This window comes from Condylostylus longicornis, unplaced genomic scaffold (genome assembly GCF_029603195.1).
Source record: "Condylostylus longicornis isolate FDR11 unplaced genomic scaffold, ASM2960319v2 ptg000135l, whole genome shotgun sequence".
NCBI classification, from domain to species: domain Eukaryota; kingdom Metazoa; phylum Arthropoda; class Insecta; order Diptera; family Dolichopodidae; genus Condylostylus; species Condylostylus longicornis.
The window spans coordinates 14,429,300-14,442,398 of NW_026578103.1; the positions used below are offsets into that span (position 1 = coordinate 14,429,300).

The following is a 13,099-nucleotide window of genomic DNA, read 5'->3' on the forward strand; positions in this document are numbered from 1 at the left end:
TCGGTAATACAATTAATTAAAATATTATAAGAATTAAAAAATTGCCTCTTAAATGAAGATTTAAATACCGTTATGTTTACTGTAATCAACTTAAATAATATTATATTTTTACCGATTGTATTGTGTAAATTTGAAAACGAACTGTTATCATATCGCATTTCGCATGTTAAAATTTCAATAAAAATTCTATGCTGCGTCGATTAATCTGTGCTCTCATGTATCTAAATTACGATTGAACAAGTTTTACAGCCTAATCGTTTGTTCCACTCTCCCATAGTTTAATAAGATTACTGGTTTTTTAAAAATTAGGTTCTGTCACTAGGCGACTAGATTTTATACGAAAAAAATTCTTCACCGTCGAAAATTATACGTATTACGAAAATATGAAACCCAGTTGATGAGTAAAAGAACCCTTAAGGAAATTTTTCTATTTAAAATTTTGTTGTTTAAAGGAAAATAAGTAAATAATTTTTAAAAAAAAAAAATAGATTTCGTAAACATAGGCCTATTCTTGTTAGACGATTTTATGCTTTATCCCCAATATATGAATATAAATTTGTATAACAATTTTAATTGAATATTAAACAATACAATCGGTAATATACTGTTTCCATCATAGACTTCTCTCAACATTTATTTAAAAATTAAAGCCCAAAAGATCATTACTCAAATATAAATTATTTATTTGAAAAAAAAAAATAAATACCAAAATATTTATATTATAACAATTGCAAAGCATTATTAGAGTATATTTTTTATAACAATATTATATGAAAAATATTATTTTAATTGATTTCATTTAAATTTAAATTGAAATATAGACAGTTATATATATTAAATATTCCAATAAATTTTATTGAAATTAAAATTTAAAATAATAATTTTTTTAAATATTTATATAAGTATGTATAACATAATAATAATATAGAGTATAATGTATGGTGAACAAATATTATTTCACATAATATCCTAAAATACCAAAATGAAATTTAAAATTTAATAACTTAAAAATGCATTCATTCCTACATAATATGAAAAATTTAATTTTAATTGCATATTAAATTAAAAATAATAATGGAAAATATAGTCAATTTACTTTAATATTGATATTGTCAATATTCTTTATGACTAAATATCGACTATGCTGTTTTCGAAAACAATGTACAAAAATTGAAAACAAAAACTTTTTATTTTTATACCAGTATACGAACGTATATTCAAAGGGTAAAATGAATTTACCTTACCATTTGTAACGCTAAGAAATAATGGTCTGAGATATAGACTCAAGCATAATGTTATTGATCAGCGTCGAATTCTAAGTATATTCCTCCGTCCGTCAGTCCCAATAATATATCAAAGACTATTCAATATTTCACAAATGTTTTATAATAGTTAATTCTAGAATACTATTTAAATTCAATATGATCAGGTAGCTGTTATACAACTTAAAAATTTATTTGAATATATCTCAGAAATAACAGAATCTATGGTATTGAAATTTCTCATGAGCAAATATAATATCAGGGCTAATATGTTTCATAAAAGTCTTTGAAATTTCTTAACTCCTTCTAGTAGCTGCGTTACAACTTGAAAAATTATTTAACTACATCATAAAAACTGTTCAAATTTCAGTTCCTACTGCACTGAAATTTTTCAAAAACAAATATTATAAAATTGCAGCTATATTCGCTAAAAGTTGCTGAGATCTCATGAGCACTTACGATATCGCTATATATAACTCTAAAAGTTATTTGGTCATATCTTAGAAATTATTCAGTGCATAGTTTTTGGAAATTTGCACAAGCAAATATATTATTAGGGCGGTTATGTTTCACAAAAACTGTAGAAATTTCCCGGCTGCTTGTGGTAGCTGCCATACAACTTTATAATCTGTTTTCCCAGAAACTGTTGAAGCTATAAAGCTGAATTTTTTGATATGGATTGTATGGGCTTATATGGAAATTACCATATATGTTTAATATAGCACTAGACAAATAAAAAACAAAAGGTTGTATGAAACTTTATGCCAATTCTCTCCGACATTTAAAATCATTTATTCGTACGGGTATCAAATAGTTAACAGGGCCAACCATATCTATATTCTCGTTTTAAATTGTTATTAAATTTTTATGCACAGAAAACCTCTCCCCAAATGCTTTAAAATTTACCAAATAAAATAGAAAAAGAATTGTTTTCGCTTTTTTTTTTTGCATTTAATTTTAATAACAAATCGAAAACTATTTAACCAGCGAAATAAACTCTGTGTTTTGTTTTATTTTGTAAATATTCCAGACCAATGATGCAATTACATTGGTACAATTGTGTATTTACATACAAATTACGTATATATACATTTCATAAACAATTATGAACGTGTGTGCATTCAATAATTTTCTTCTGTTTTTTGTTTGTGTTTATTTTGTCAGACTGTGGGTACCTTTTTTATATTATAGCGTTCGTTCATTGAGTCCAGATATGGAAAATATTAAATTTAGTAACAAAAAAAAAAAAAACAGCAAAAAAATTTTTATTTTGTTTTGTTAGAATATTTTTCGTGTTTTTCTAGTTTTGTGAAACCCAATTCCTGTGTCGGATTTTTATGACACTTTTATTTATTTGTTTTTCTCTTTTCTCGCAAAGAAAAACAAAAATTGAGCTAAAAATTTTTCTTCTTCTTTCCATGTACAATTGTTTTTGTCGTGGTTTAATACTTTGGTCCTTTTTTTTCTGGTATTTGTTGGATAAAACAGAAAAAATTCTTTATAAAAATAAGAATCCATGACAATAACCAGAACAAAAAACAATAAAAACGAAAATAAAAATGAAGAAAAAACGAAAAAAAAAATGGCTATATTTTACCTGATAGAGAAAAGTCTGTCATATGAACGGAAAACTAATATTTTCCTTGAGCGGAGGTTTTATTGCGATTTTCAAACTTCAAGGAAAAGTTGCCAATTTTTTTTTCGAAAAAATAAAAATGAAAACACAAAGAAAAAGAAAAATATTTTTTTTTATTTTTGGAAATTAACAAGAAAAAAAAAAGCTCAGATCATAATAGAAACATTTTTTGGGATTTTTTTTTTTCTTCTGATCCTTTTTGAAACATCATGGAGAGAAAACAAAATATAAAAGATAAAATAAGTTTTAATTGTTGGATCAGTGCTCATAGTAGATTTTTAACATTGGCATGCTATTTGTGTTACAGTTTACTTATATAATGTAAAATAAAAGAATAAAATAATTAGAAAATAAAAAAAAATATTACTGTAATATTTATGATATTTTTCTTCTTAGTAATTTTGTATAAGGTATTGCATATGACGACTACAAGGTTTGTGTGATATTGGTTTAGTAAATAATATGTATATTTCGTATTATACTACATATGGACACTAAATAGAAACTGATAAGAGTAAGTAAGGAGATAAGAACAAAATAAAATAAACAAATTGTATTTTTTTTTAAATTAGATGTAAGCCGATTCAATATTATATTTTGAGCTATCTCTCTGAAGGAATTGCTATTTTAAGAAATAAATTTCCTTAAGAAAAATTTTTCATAAGGAAATTTGACTTATAACTAATATTAAGGTATATAATTCAGAACTTGATCCAAGAATGTTTAAAAATTTGTAAAAATTTTATTTTTTTCATAAGTTCTACCCGTAATAATTAAACATTTTGAATAAATGCACAACTATTTACTTTTTTAATTGAGCATCCAATAGGCAAACCACAAAAGAATGTCAAAATTTTCGGAAAGAATATCACAATTATCCGAACATGATAAACGAAATTTGATTCAAATCTTTATATCTAAGTTTGCTCTATAGAAATGGGATCATTTTATTAACTTTTATAGTATGCCAGTTGCTAGTAACTAGATTAACAAGTAGTTTTTAAAGTTTTTAATGATTTTTTAAAGCAAATAGTGCAGGTTTTCTTATAATTTTATATTTGCCTAATAGTTAAAAAATTGGATCAGTTAACTTTCCGAGAATATAAGAGCTGCAGACCGAACTTTCATAGTGGCTGATTTTAAAATTTTTAACCATAATCTGAGAAAGTAATTAACGCAATATCTTGGCAACCATATAGTATCTGATCTGATTTGATAATTATGAAGGAAATTGGATAGCAAAAACGAAACGTCGCCTGAGAACCGAAAGATTCTTATTTTCTAGGCATTTTGAGTAAAAAGACACTTGCTTTTTCAGAAATTTATATAATCTTGTGTTTATAATCTTTCGTTAATACTTTCGTTAAACTCAAAAATATATTTTTCGTTCGTTTATGTCAGATTTCTTACTATGTCAAGTTTTTTTTCAATTTACTCTTTTGATAAGAAAATATTCATTTTTTTTCAAATTGTTTTACTTTTGTACATTTTCCATTTACTTGCTTTCTCTCTTTGTCTCTTCCTCTTTCTCCCTCAATCTACATTAAAGTCAACATTTCATCTTTTCAGTAGAATTCCTAACCAAAAATTTGTAATGCTCTTCAATATTTTATAATACTAAATTGAGCGCGAAAATATCATGATATTATTATTAATGACATATGCTCTTTAACATTTCAATTTTAAACCGCAATCAAAAGTATTACAATGGAATCTCTATGGAAAATAAGAGTTAATTTATTATTTATTTTCAAAATTTACCTTTTAAAATACAACCACATATACACGCATATATGAATATATAAGATTAAACTTACAAAAAAAAAACTATAACTCACGTACCTGAAAAACTTTTTATCGGGAAGAGAAATTAATCGTATATCTGAAAATAAAAAAAAAATAAAAAAATTAGATAATTCTCAAAAAAAAATATTTATTTAATTGAAAAGTTACACGAGCACGGATTTTCATTTTAATTTGTTTAAATTTTTAATTACTTTTGAATTTAATTTTTATTTGTTGTGACGTGAACATCCGAATTATTTCTATTACCCTCGTAAAACCTTTTTAAAATATTCATAATGTTTTATATTTTAAAAATTTTTCAAAATTGTATTCCACTTTATAGTAGAGTCAGAGTAATTTCTTGTTATAGATGAAAAATTAAATGTAATTTTCCATTTTCATTTTTTCTACTTTTGTTTTTATTATAAAAAATAAAAAGTTACACCATTCTATCAATCAAAGATTATTGTAAAATAGGAAAGCTGTTGTGCTATATTTTAAGGTTTTTCATATTATATAGTTTATTTTTATAGTATCACAAATAAATGATATACAGATGAAAAGCTTAAATTGAACTGACAATTAAACATTTTAGTTGAAAATATTTTTTGAGATACATTCAATTTACAGTGAAACCTCGCATAATATTAAGTATGAAATTTCCATTTAAGTTATAGAACTCAGTATACTTTTCCACAAGTAGCTCATTAACTAAAAAATTTCAAAAAAAAATGCTTTTCTTCAAATACAAAACCCAAGACTACATTAGATTTCATTGCATTCATTTTGAATATTTTTAATTTCTTTGAAAACTGTTCTTTTTTTCCCAGAAGGCACCGTGATTTAAGATACTTTTATGTTTTATTCACTGAAATGACTCTAATTTTGTTAATCTCTTACGGAGTAGTATAAAATTAATTTTTTTTAGAAACAAAATTAGCTCTTAATTTCACCTACAGTAGATCTTGAACACTTCAACAGATTTTTAAGAAATTTATAAAATGTTAATTTTGAAGGTTATTTTAATTCATTTAAGAGTGTTAATCGCTAATAAAGCCACAAACATATTTTTCATATACCATAATAGTAGTATAAACAAAGTAGCTCGAACAAATGTTACGCAACCTTTGTAAAATAAAATTATTTTTAATATGAATAAGTTCAGCCCCAAATGACTAAATTTCAAATTTTCTTATTATTTTATCCCTTATGCACTTATTTTCTAATCTACCACAGTATTTTATCCCTTATCGGTTGGGTTTAAATATTTTTATCATATTCTAGAATTTTAATTTTAAATGAATTTATTTCTGGATTCTATTGTATTCCAGCATCTAAATGAAAAGATAAAAATTTAACAAAAAATTTTACTTCCGCGCAATTAAGGTCTTAAAATTCCAAAAAAAAAAATTGTGATTTGTAAAAACGAAAATACCAAAAATTTTGTTGAATAGTTTTTCTTTTTTGTTAGAAAATAAGAAATTATCTATCGCCATTTTTTTTTTTGTTTTTTAGTTTTTACAAAGAAATTTATTATTTTTAAATCCTTATCGTTCAAAAATTTTCAAAACAAAAATATTTGGCATCGAAAATGTTTAATTTATTTTCCTTAAAGTAATGAATTAAGACAAAACAAACAAAAAAACAGCAAACATTTATAATATTATGAAAAAAAAAATATTATTTGGCAAAGAATTTATTTATCTACACAAATTCAAATATGAAAAAAGTAAGATTATTCAATGCAAAAGAATTGTACATAAAATTGCATACTTTGCGGCGAAGCATTATTATTTCTGTTCAGTAATTTGATTAGTTTCAGTATTTTCGATTATTTTTCAACTTATATTGAGGTACATACACATACATTTTACCATTTTTTTCACAAAGAATCTTTGTAATTCATGTCCTTTAATCTAGTAGTCCTGAATTTTTTATTTATTTAAGAGAAATCACAAAATATCTTATTTAAAAAAACAAATGACGTAATTTTCTGTCTTATTCTTAGAGTACACAACTGCCCACAATAGATTCCCATAATAATTTTAATATTTTTTAAAAATTTCAAATACATTACGATGGTTTTGCATATTCTGAATTAAAAAAAAATAAAAAAACAAAAATAAAAGTTTAGAAAAGTAGGCAGACAAAAAGTTTTTCTCTCTTTACCTACATACACAATTTACATTATTTTTATTTACATTATACAACATTATTTTTATGCGAACAACTTTAGTCTTAAAACAAAAAAAGGAAAAATCGAGGTAACAAATTGGAAAGCAAAACATTTTAATCTGAAATGGATTTCACTTTAAATGGAACCCAAAAAAAAAAAAAATTTTTTTTTTTTTTTTTAGAAAACTGGGTTAACAGAAAGAAAATGTGATGGCACAACTGAGGGAACAAAAAAATAAAAAATTTAATTTTCATTTAATGAAAGGAATTGTGGTTTTTTTTTTACAACAATTAACCGTTTTATTTTTCAATAGGTATAAACCTTTTTTGTCTTTATTTCATTCGTTCTACTTATAACGTCGAACTGTGCAAAAAAAAAGATAAAGGAAAAACAAAAAAAAAAAAAATTAAATTTTATTGAATAAAAATTGAAAATGAAAAGTGAAAATATTTTTTTTTTTCTATTTTTCAAATGTGTGGCAAAAAATTAAGGGCAAAAGGTTAACTGTGAAATTTAATATAATATAGATTTTGCTTTGTTCTTGGACTTGGACTACTAAAAAAATATTGAAAAAAAAACCTGTTAAGAAATTTACAGGACTTCATTTTCCAATTTTAAAGCAATTAGTATTGAAGATTATTTAAAGAAAGCCTGGAAATATTTTAATTTTTTGATGATTTCATGAACTTTTATTGAAATTTTGTTCATTCAAATCCTTTATGCATGAAGATTTTGGTGATTTCAAAAGGAAATTTCTTTTATTATTGTTGAGTGGTAAAAATATTTATTTAAGACAAGTCGACCAATTAGACAAGTTTTTATAATTGTAAAGAAAAAAATCTTACAAAAATACTGTTAGCAACTGTTAATGTCAGCTAAAATTGAAACAAATAGTTTTTCTACATCTTTTGCATTCGGTTGGCATATTGACCGTTTTCAGTTATCATTCTTTTTAGAAATTTCGTTTAAATTGTGCTCACTTAAATAGCAATCAAAAATTTGCACATGGGAATTAATAAAAAATCTTAGAATGGATTTTAAAAAATTTTGAAATATTTGGCATTCAAACACTTATTAATGCTTTCAATCAAATCAACAGAAACCTTATAAACAGAAAACAATTGCAGCTTTCTTGTTATGTAAAATGTTTAATTGCATACTTTTTGAGACTGAAGAGGAAGAAAGTAAAAATATTGAAAACATTTTTACTCTTAGAGACTGCCTTATTGTAGTAAAAAAAATGTTTTTTTTTTTTGTTAATTTTTATAGAATTTCACTTAAATGATAGCAACATAGACGGCCAAAAATCATCTATATCCTAATATTTTTTATAATTTTTATATTGAATTTGTTTTATTGTCTTGATCAGTCAATCAAAATATTAATTCTAGTATTTTATAAGGTGTTACTAGTTTTTATCCTTCTTTTAATATAAGAATCTCGCACTCCGTACTACATTTTGTAAAAATTTTGGGTAGAATCAACGGATCTCCAATTTATTAAGAAAATTGGAATTGAATGTCATCCAATTATGGCATTGAATAAAAATTAATAACTAACAAGTGAAAACGTTTCTGTCGATATAAATCAACCGAATTACACCCTGTACCTTGATAATCTGAGTTTAAAATTTGCTTTTGAAATACCTTGTATTAATTGTTGTGTACCAAGTACTCGAACCTGTGAAACCACTCTATGAAAAGTGTACGGACATGTCTGATCTATAATTGGACACACATCTGCCAAGATTCATTAACCTTACTTTATTATTTTTTCGAATATTTTAAATTTAGCTTTGGAGTTGTATATCAGCCACCCAATCCGGTAGAGCCGTCCCATTAAAATTTAGAGATTAGAGTTAAACTTTAGAAATTTTAGAGCGCGCGTAGAATGTAATTGGATAAACGTATAAAAAATTTCATATTTATACCTTTATTAGTTTTCGAAATATTTAAAATAAACTCTTTGAGTTGTATGGCAGCTACACGAATCCGTTGTCCGAATTGGCCCAATTATAATAGCCCCCGTCCTTTTCAGAAAAAAACAACTTCTGAAAGTTTGGTATTGATTGCATTATGCGTCTTTAAGTTGTCGTGCGATCGGACGGACGGACGGATTGACATGACTAAATCAACGCAAAATTTTATGCTGAGCGGGAATATATTATATACATGTCAATCCTTCAAGTGGTTACAAACGCCATACCAAAGTGAATATACCCTTCACCAAGATGCAGGGTATAAAAAATATCATATTTTCCGATATACAATAATTTTCTTTGAAAAATAATTTTTTTCTAAAAATATTTTATGAAAAATTTCTAAGAAAATCTCAGAAACAGAAAATTATTTTCACATTTTTCACTATTTTAATTTTTTTTTTGTAATAAAACTTAATATTGTTAATAACAATTGAACAAATCACTTTAAAACTACATGAACGGAAACTTCATTATTTTATGAAAAAGAAAAGCGGAAAAGTCAGTATTGTTTTATTTGTTAGAATAATTTTCAAAGAAAAAATAAAAATTTTTGAAATAAAATAAAGTAAAAATTCTAAATTTTCCTAATTATTATTACTTTTCTTATAAAAATAGATAAAAGAAATTTCATAAAATATTTTATATATAGACAATTAAGAAAGGAAATGTTCGTCTTTAAAAGACAAACTTTAAAGAAAAAAAAAATTATAATGCACACTTTATGTGCTCAAAAGTTTTCACAGTTCCAGTAATACGGTATACACAATCACACTCCGTTTAACTATCAATTTATTTATATACTGTTATAACAAGAATAAAATTTATTAGTAGAGAAAAAAGAGTAAAATAAAAAATTAATGCACGATATTTATTAGCAGCTGTTTAAAATTTTACCCGTTTTATCCTTTTATTCATGGTTACTTTGATACGCTCACTTAAGAATTAAAAGATATATTCTGCACATATATATACATATATATAAATGAAAATTTAAGTTGAAAATTAAGTGAAACGAAATTCCTTCGTATAATTAACTTCAATCTATAGCTGTTTTTCTGCACGTTTTCGGTTCCTATTTTTTTTTCTATTTCATTTTTCCTTTTTATATTCTTTGTTAAACCAAATGCATCCTGAATAAAAATATTTTCGTCTATATCTTTATTCCAAATGTAAGTTTTACATTACATATTTTATTCCCAAATCTATCTATATATAATAGCCACCACTATAGTGTATGATATATAAAATGAACATTTATACATACAATATATTATTATATGTTTGGTTACATTATAATAGTAATTGTAAAATTGAAATAGTAAAAGTCAGTAAAGAAATAGTTTTTAATTTCTCAAAAATATTTATTCATTGTTGCAATTGCACCAACTCGACTTAATATTATATTATTATATTATAGTATGTATAACAGAAAGATATTTATATTTAATTTTATTATTGCCAAACCACATTTTTAAAACTTAAAATTTCTTATTCATTATCTATATATGTATGCGTTCATGTACAGTAAGCGTCATTATAATGGAAACATTTCATTGGTCCGAAATTCAGTTTAAGGTTCAAATTTCCAAATTTTGAATTAAGAAAATATCAGCGCATTCCATTAGAAAACAGGGAGCTGTGCTAGTTGTTTTAGTAATTTAAAAATTGTGGCATTAATCAAATGCATGCATACAATATAGCTATATAAAATTGGCATCTAATAAAATCCCAAAACCTATTCAACTGGAATATAAATTTCCATTAAAATTAATTTCCCCAACGCAAAGACACGGGAACGAAAATATCATAAAAAATATTTTTTTCCGCATTTTCCTAATACCGACTGATATAAGAGCAAAAATTTTCATTAAATTTTCAAAATAATAACATTTAAATATCAAAATGGAAAAATAATAATTTTTGAAAATTTCTCAGTTTATTCTCAATTATATTGCATTCATAAAATATAAGAGAAATTAACTCATTTCTTTTATTTAATTTACGTAAACGAATCATTTCTCAATAATCTGAAGAGAATTCAAGAGAAAAATTTGAGTAACAATAATTGTGTGATCATGTAACAACACAAAATAAAAATAACATTTGCATTTTAAGAGAATAATTTCATTCATTACAGAGAGTTCAGTGTATAAAAGTTTAACTGTACAGACTTAATTTTCAATAAAGGACAATGCAACAATATAAACACAATATAAAAACAAAATTAATTTCTTAAGGACTTAATAAACATATTTATACACTATTACGTATATATGTAAATGTACATATACGTTCTTGTATATAAAATATATGCTATATAAAACTGTAATAATAATTATTATGGTGATTTAAACTGTAATAGTGTATACAGACATAAAATGAAAACTCTAAATAGACAAAAATAAAGCGCCAATTAAATGTCAACATGCGACTATTTAAATGTTGAAATTTAAGAGGAATTTTAAGACTAAAGAATGCTAAAAAAGAAATTTCAATTATTGTACTAATTTATTGTTTAAATACCAAAAACAAATTAGTCGAAATTATATAACATTACATTATTTTAATGAAATACTTAAGGAATTATTAAAATTTTTCAAAATTTATTTATTCTATTGACTGTATGATCTTAAAATTATATTGACCTATCTGAACTGTATTTAATAAGGGACGTGTACATGTATACATGATTTGCAATTTATTTAAAAAATTTTTTACATTTAATAAAAAAATTTTACTGGTTCTCATTTTATTCCTTTAATTTCAACTTTTATTCCAATTTAACGCAATTGTAAAAGTCACACAAACTGTACTTCATTTATTTTTATATTATTTGAAAAATTAACATTCAAAACTTTATAATCCTTATGTTATTATTTACAGCATTTAAAATCTTTATATTAAAAATTAGGTTTAATTACTACATTTTATTAAGGTAAAATAAAAAAGTTAAAATACAATAATTTTAAAAATTATTCAACTTTTATTACTTTCTCTCTCAAAGAAAACAACAAAATAATAAAGAATACAATTAAATTCAAGGTTAATTTCATTTTAAATGCGAGAATATAAATTTGATTCAACCAAATAATAACATATATAGAGATTTCTGTTGATTTTCTATAAGAAAACAAATCATAATTGTACTCAATTGTAGATTAACAATATGACATAGAAGATAGCAGGGAGATGAGTTTTCTCATCTCAGATGAATGAGTAAGACTACATAAAAATTAAGCACTATATAGATTAAATATTAAAGTTGCAGGCAGACATACAATTTTTAGTTTTTCAACTGTTTGATTGCTTGTTCGTATTCAAATATCACACATGCAACTGTATGATAGCATGCAATTAAGTATTCAAGAAGTTTGTAATTTTTTACAAATTAATTGCAATTTTTAGTTAACACACTCAATTTTAATTAACGTGATAAGTTGGTTGTATAACTGTGTACGCAACGATTTTACAATCAAGCCGTATTTGCAAAATTAAAAATTGCATGTCTGCCTGAGAGTCCTAAATGACCATGATATAATTGTCTCTCCTTTTACACAGACGCTGAGTTATACAATTAATTTTAAGTGTTGTTTTATCGAATATTTTGCTTCCCTAATCTTTTATTTTATCTACAAATCAAAATATATTCTGCAAACAGTCAAGTGGAAGACAATCACACTGAAATGAAAGTTGTATTGCCAGAAATTTAATGAATGGTACTATTGGTAAAAAATTTCGAGTTGCTTTCCACGTTTCAAAAACATTATTTTTGTGCATATAATAAAATAGAATCAATAGAAAGAAAACAATAGGTCAATATGTAGGCTAAATTCGCCAACTTGTTAAATCCTCTTGATCTACCGAATCTCTAGCATTTCACGTTACGTATAGCGAAATGGATTTATTCGCCACTGTTTTATTATGTTGACACCAATGGCAGCAATGGCAGTAGCTGTAAAATATTAAATGGGTTGTATCACAATAGAGCGTCAATGACATCAGAATAAAATTCTTCATTCATGCCAAAAATTGTAGAAAAAATGTCACAACACATTTTTATTTCTGCCGTTTTTCATTCAAATTCGACATACATAAAAATACTAAACTGTCATTTTTGTCAGATTTTTTGGCATATTCAATATTTAAATGAATACCTCTAAACATTCATTCCAACTATACATTCAAATTAATATATGAATAACCCCAGTACAATTAAAAATAATGTTTTGTTAAATTCAAGTTGAAAAGTCCCAAAAAGT

General features: G+C 24.3%; 1 protein-coding gene across 2 annotated transcripts in view; it reads right to left on the reverse strand.

Moving 5' to 3' along the window:
• Nucleotides 1-13,099, reverse strand: part of LOC129615159 (sugar transporter SWEET1-like) — a 322,754-nt gene that overhangs the window by 252,169 nt on the left and 57,486 nt on the right. For both annotated transcript variants that reach the window (XM_055530253.1, XM_055530254.1), the window contains exon 2: nucleotides 4,741-4,780. The gene's annotated coding sequence lies outside the window, so the exon portion shown is untranslated. The remainder of the gene's footprint in view (nucleotides 1-4,740; nucleotides 4,781-13,099) is intronic.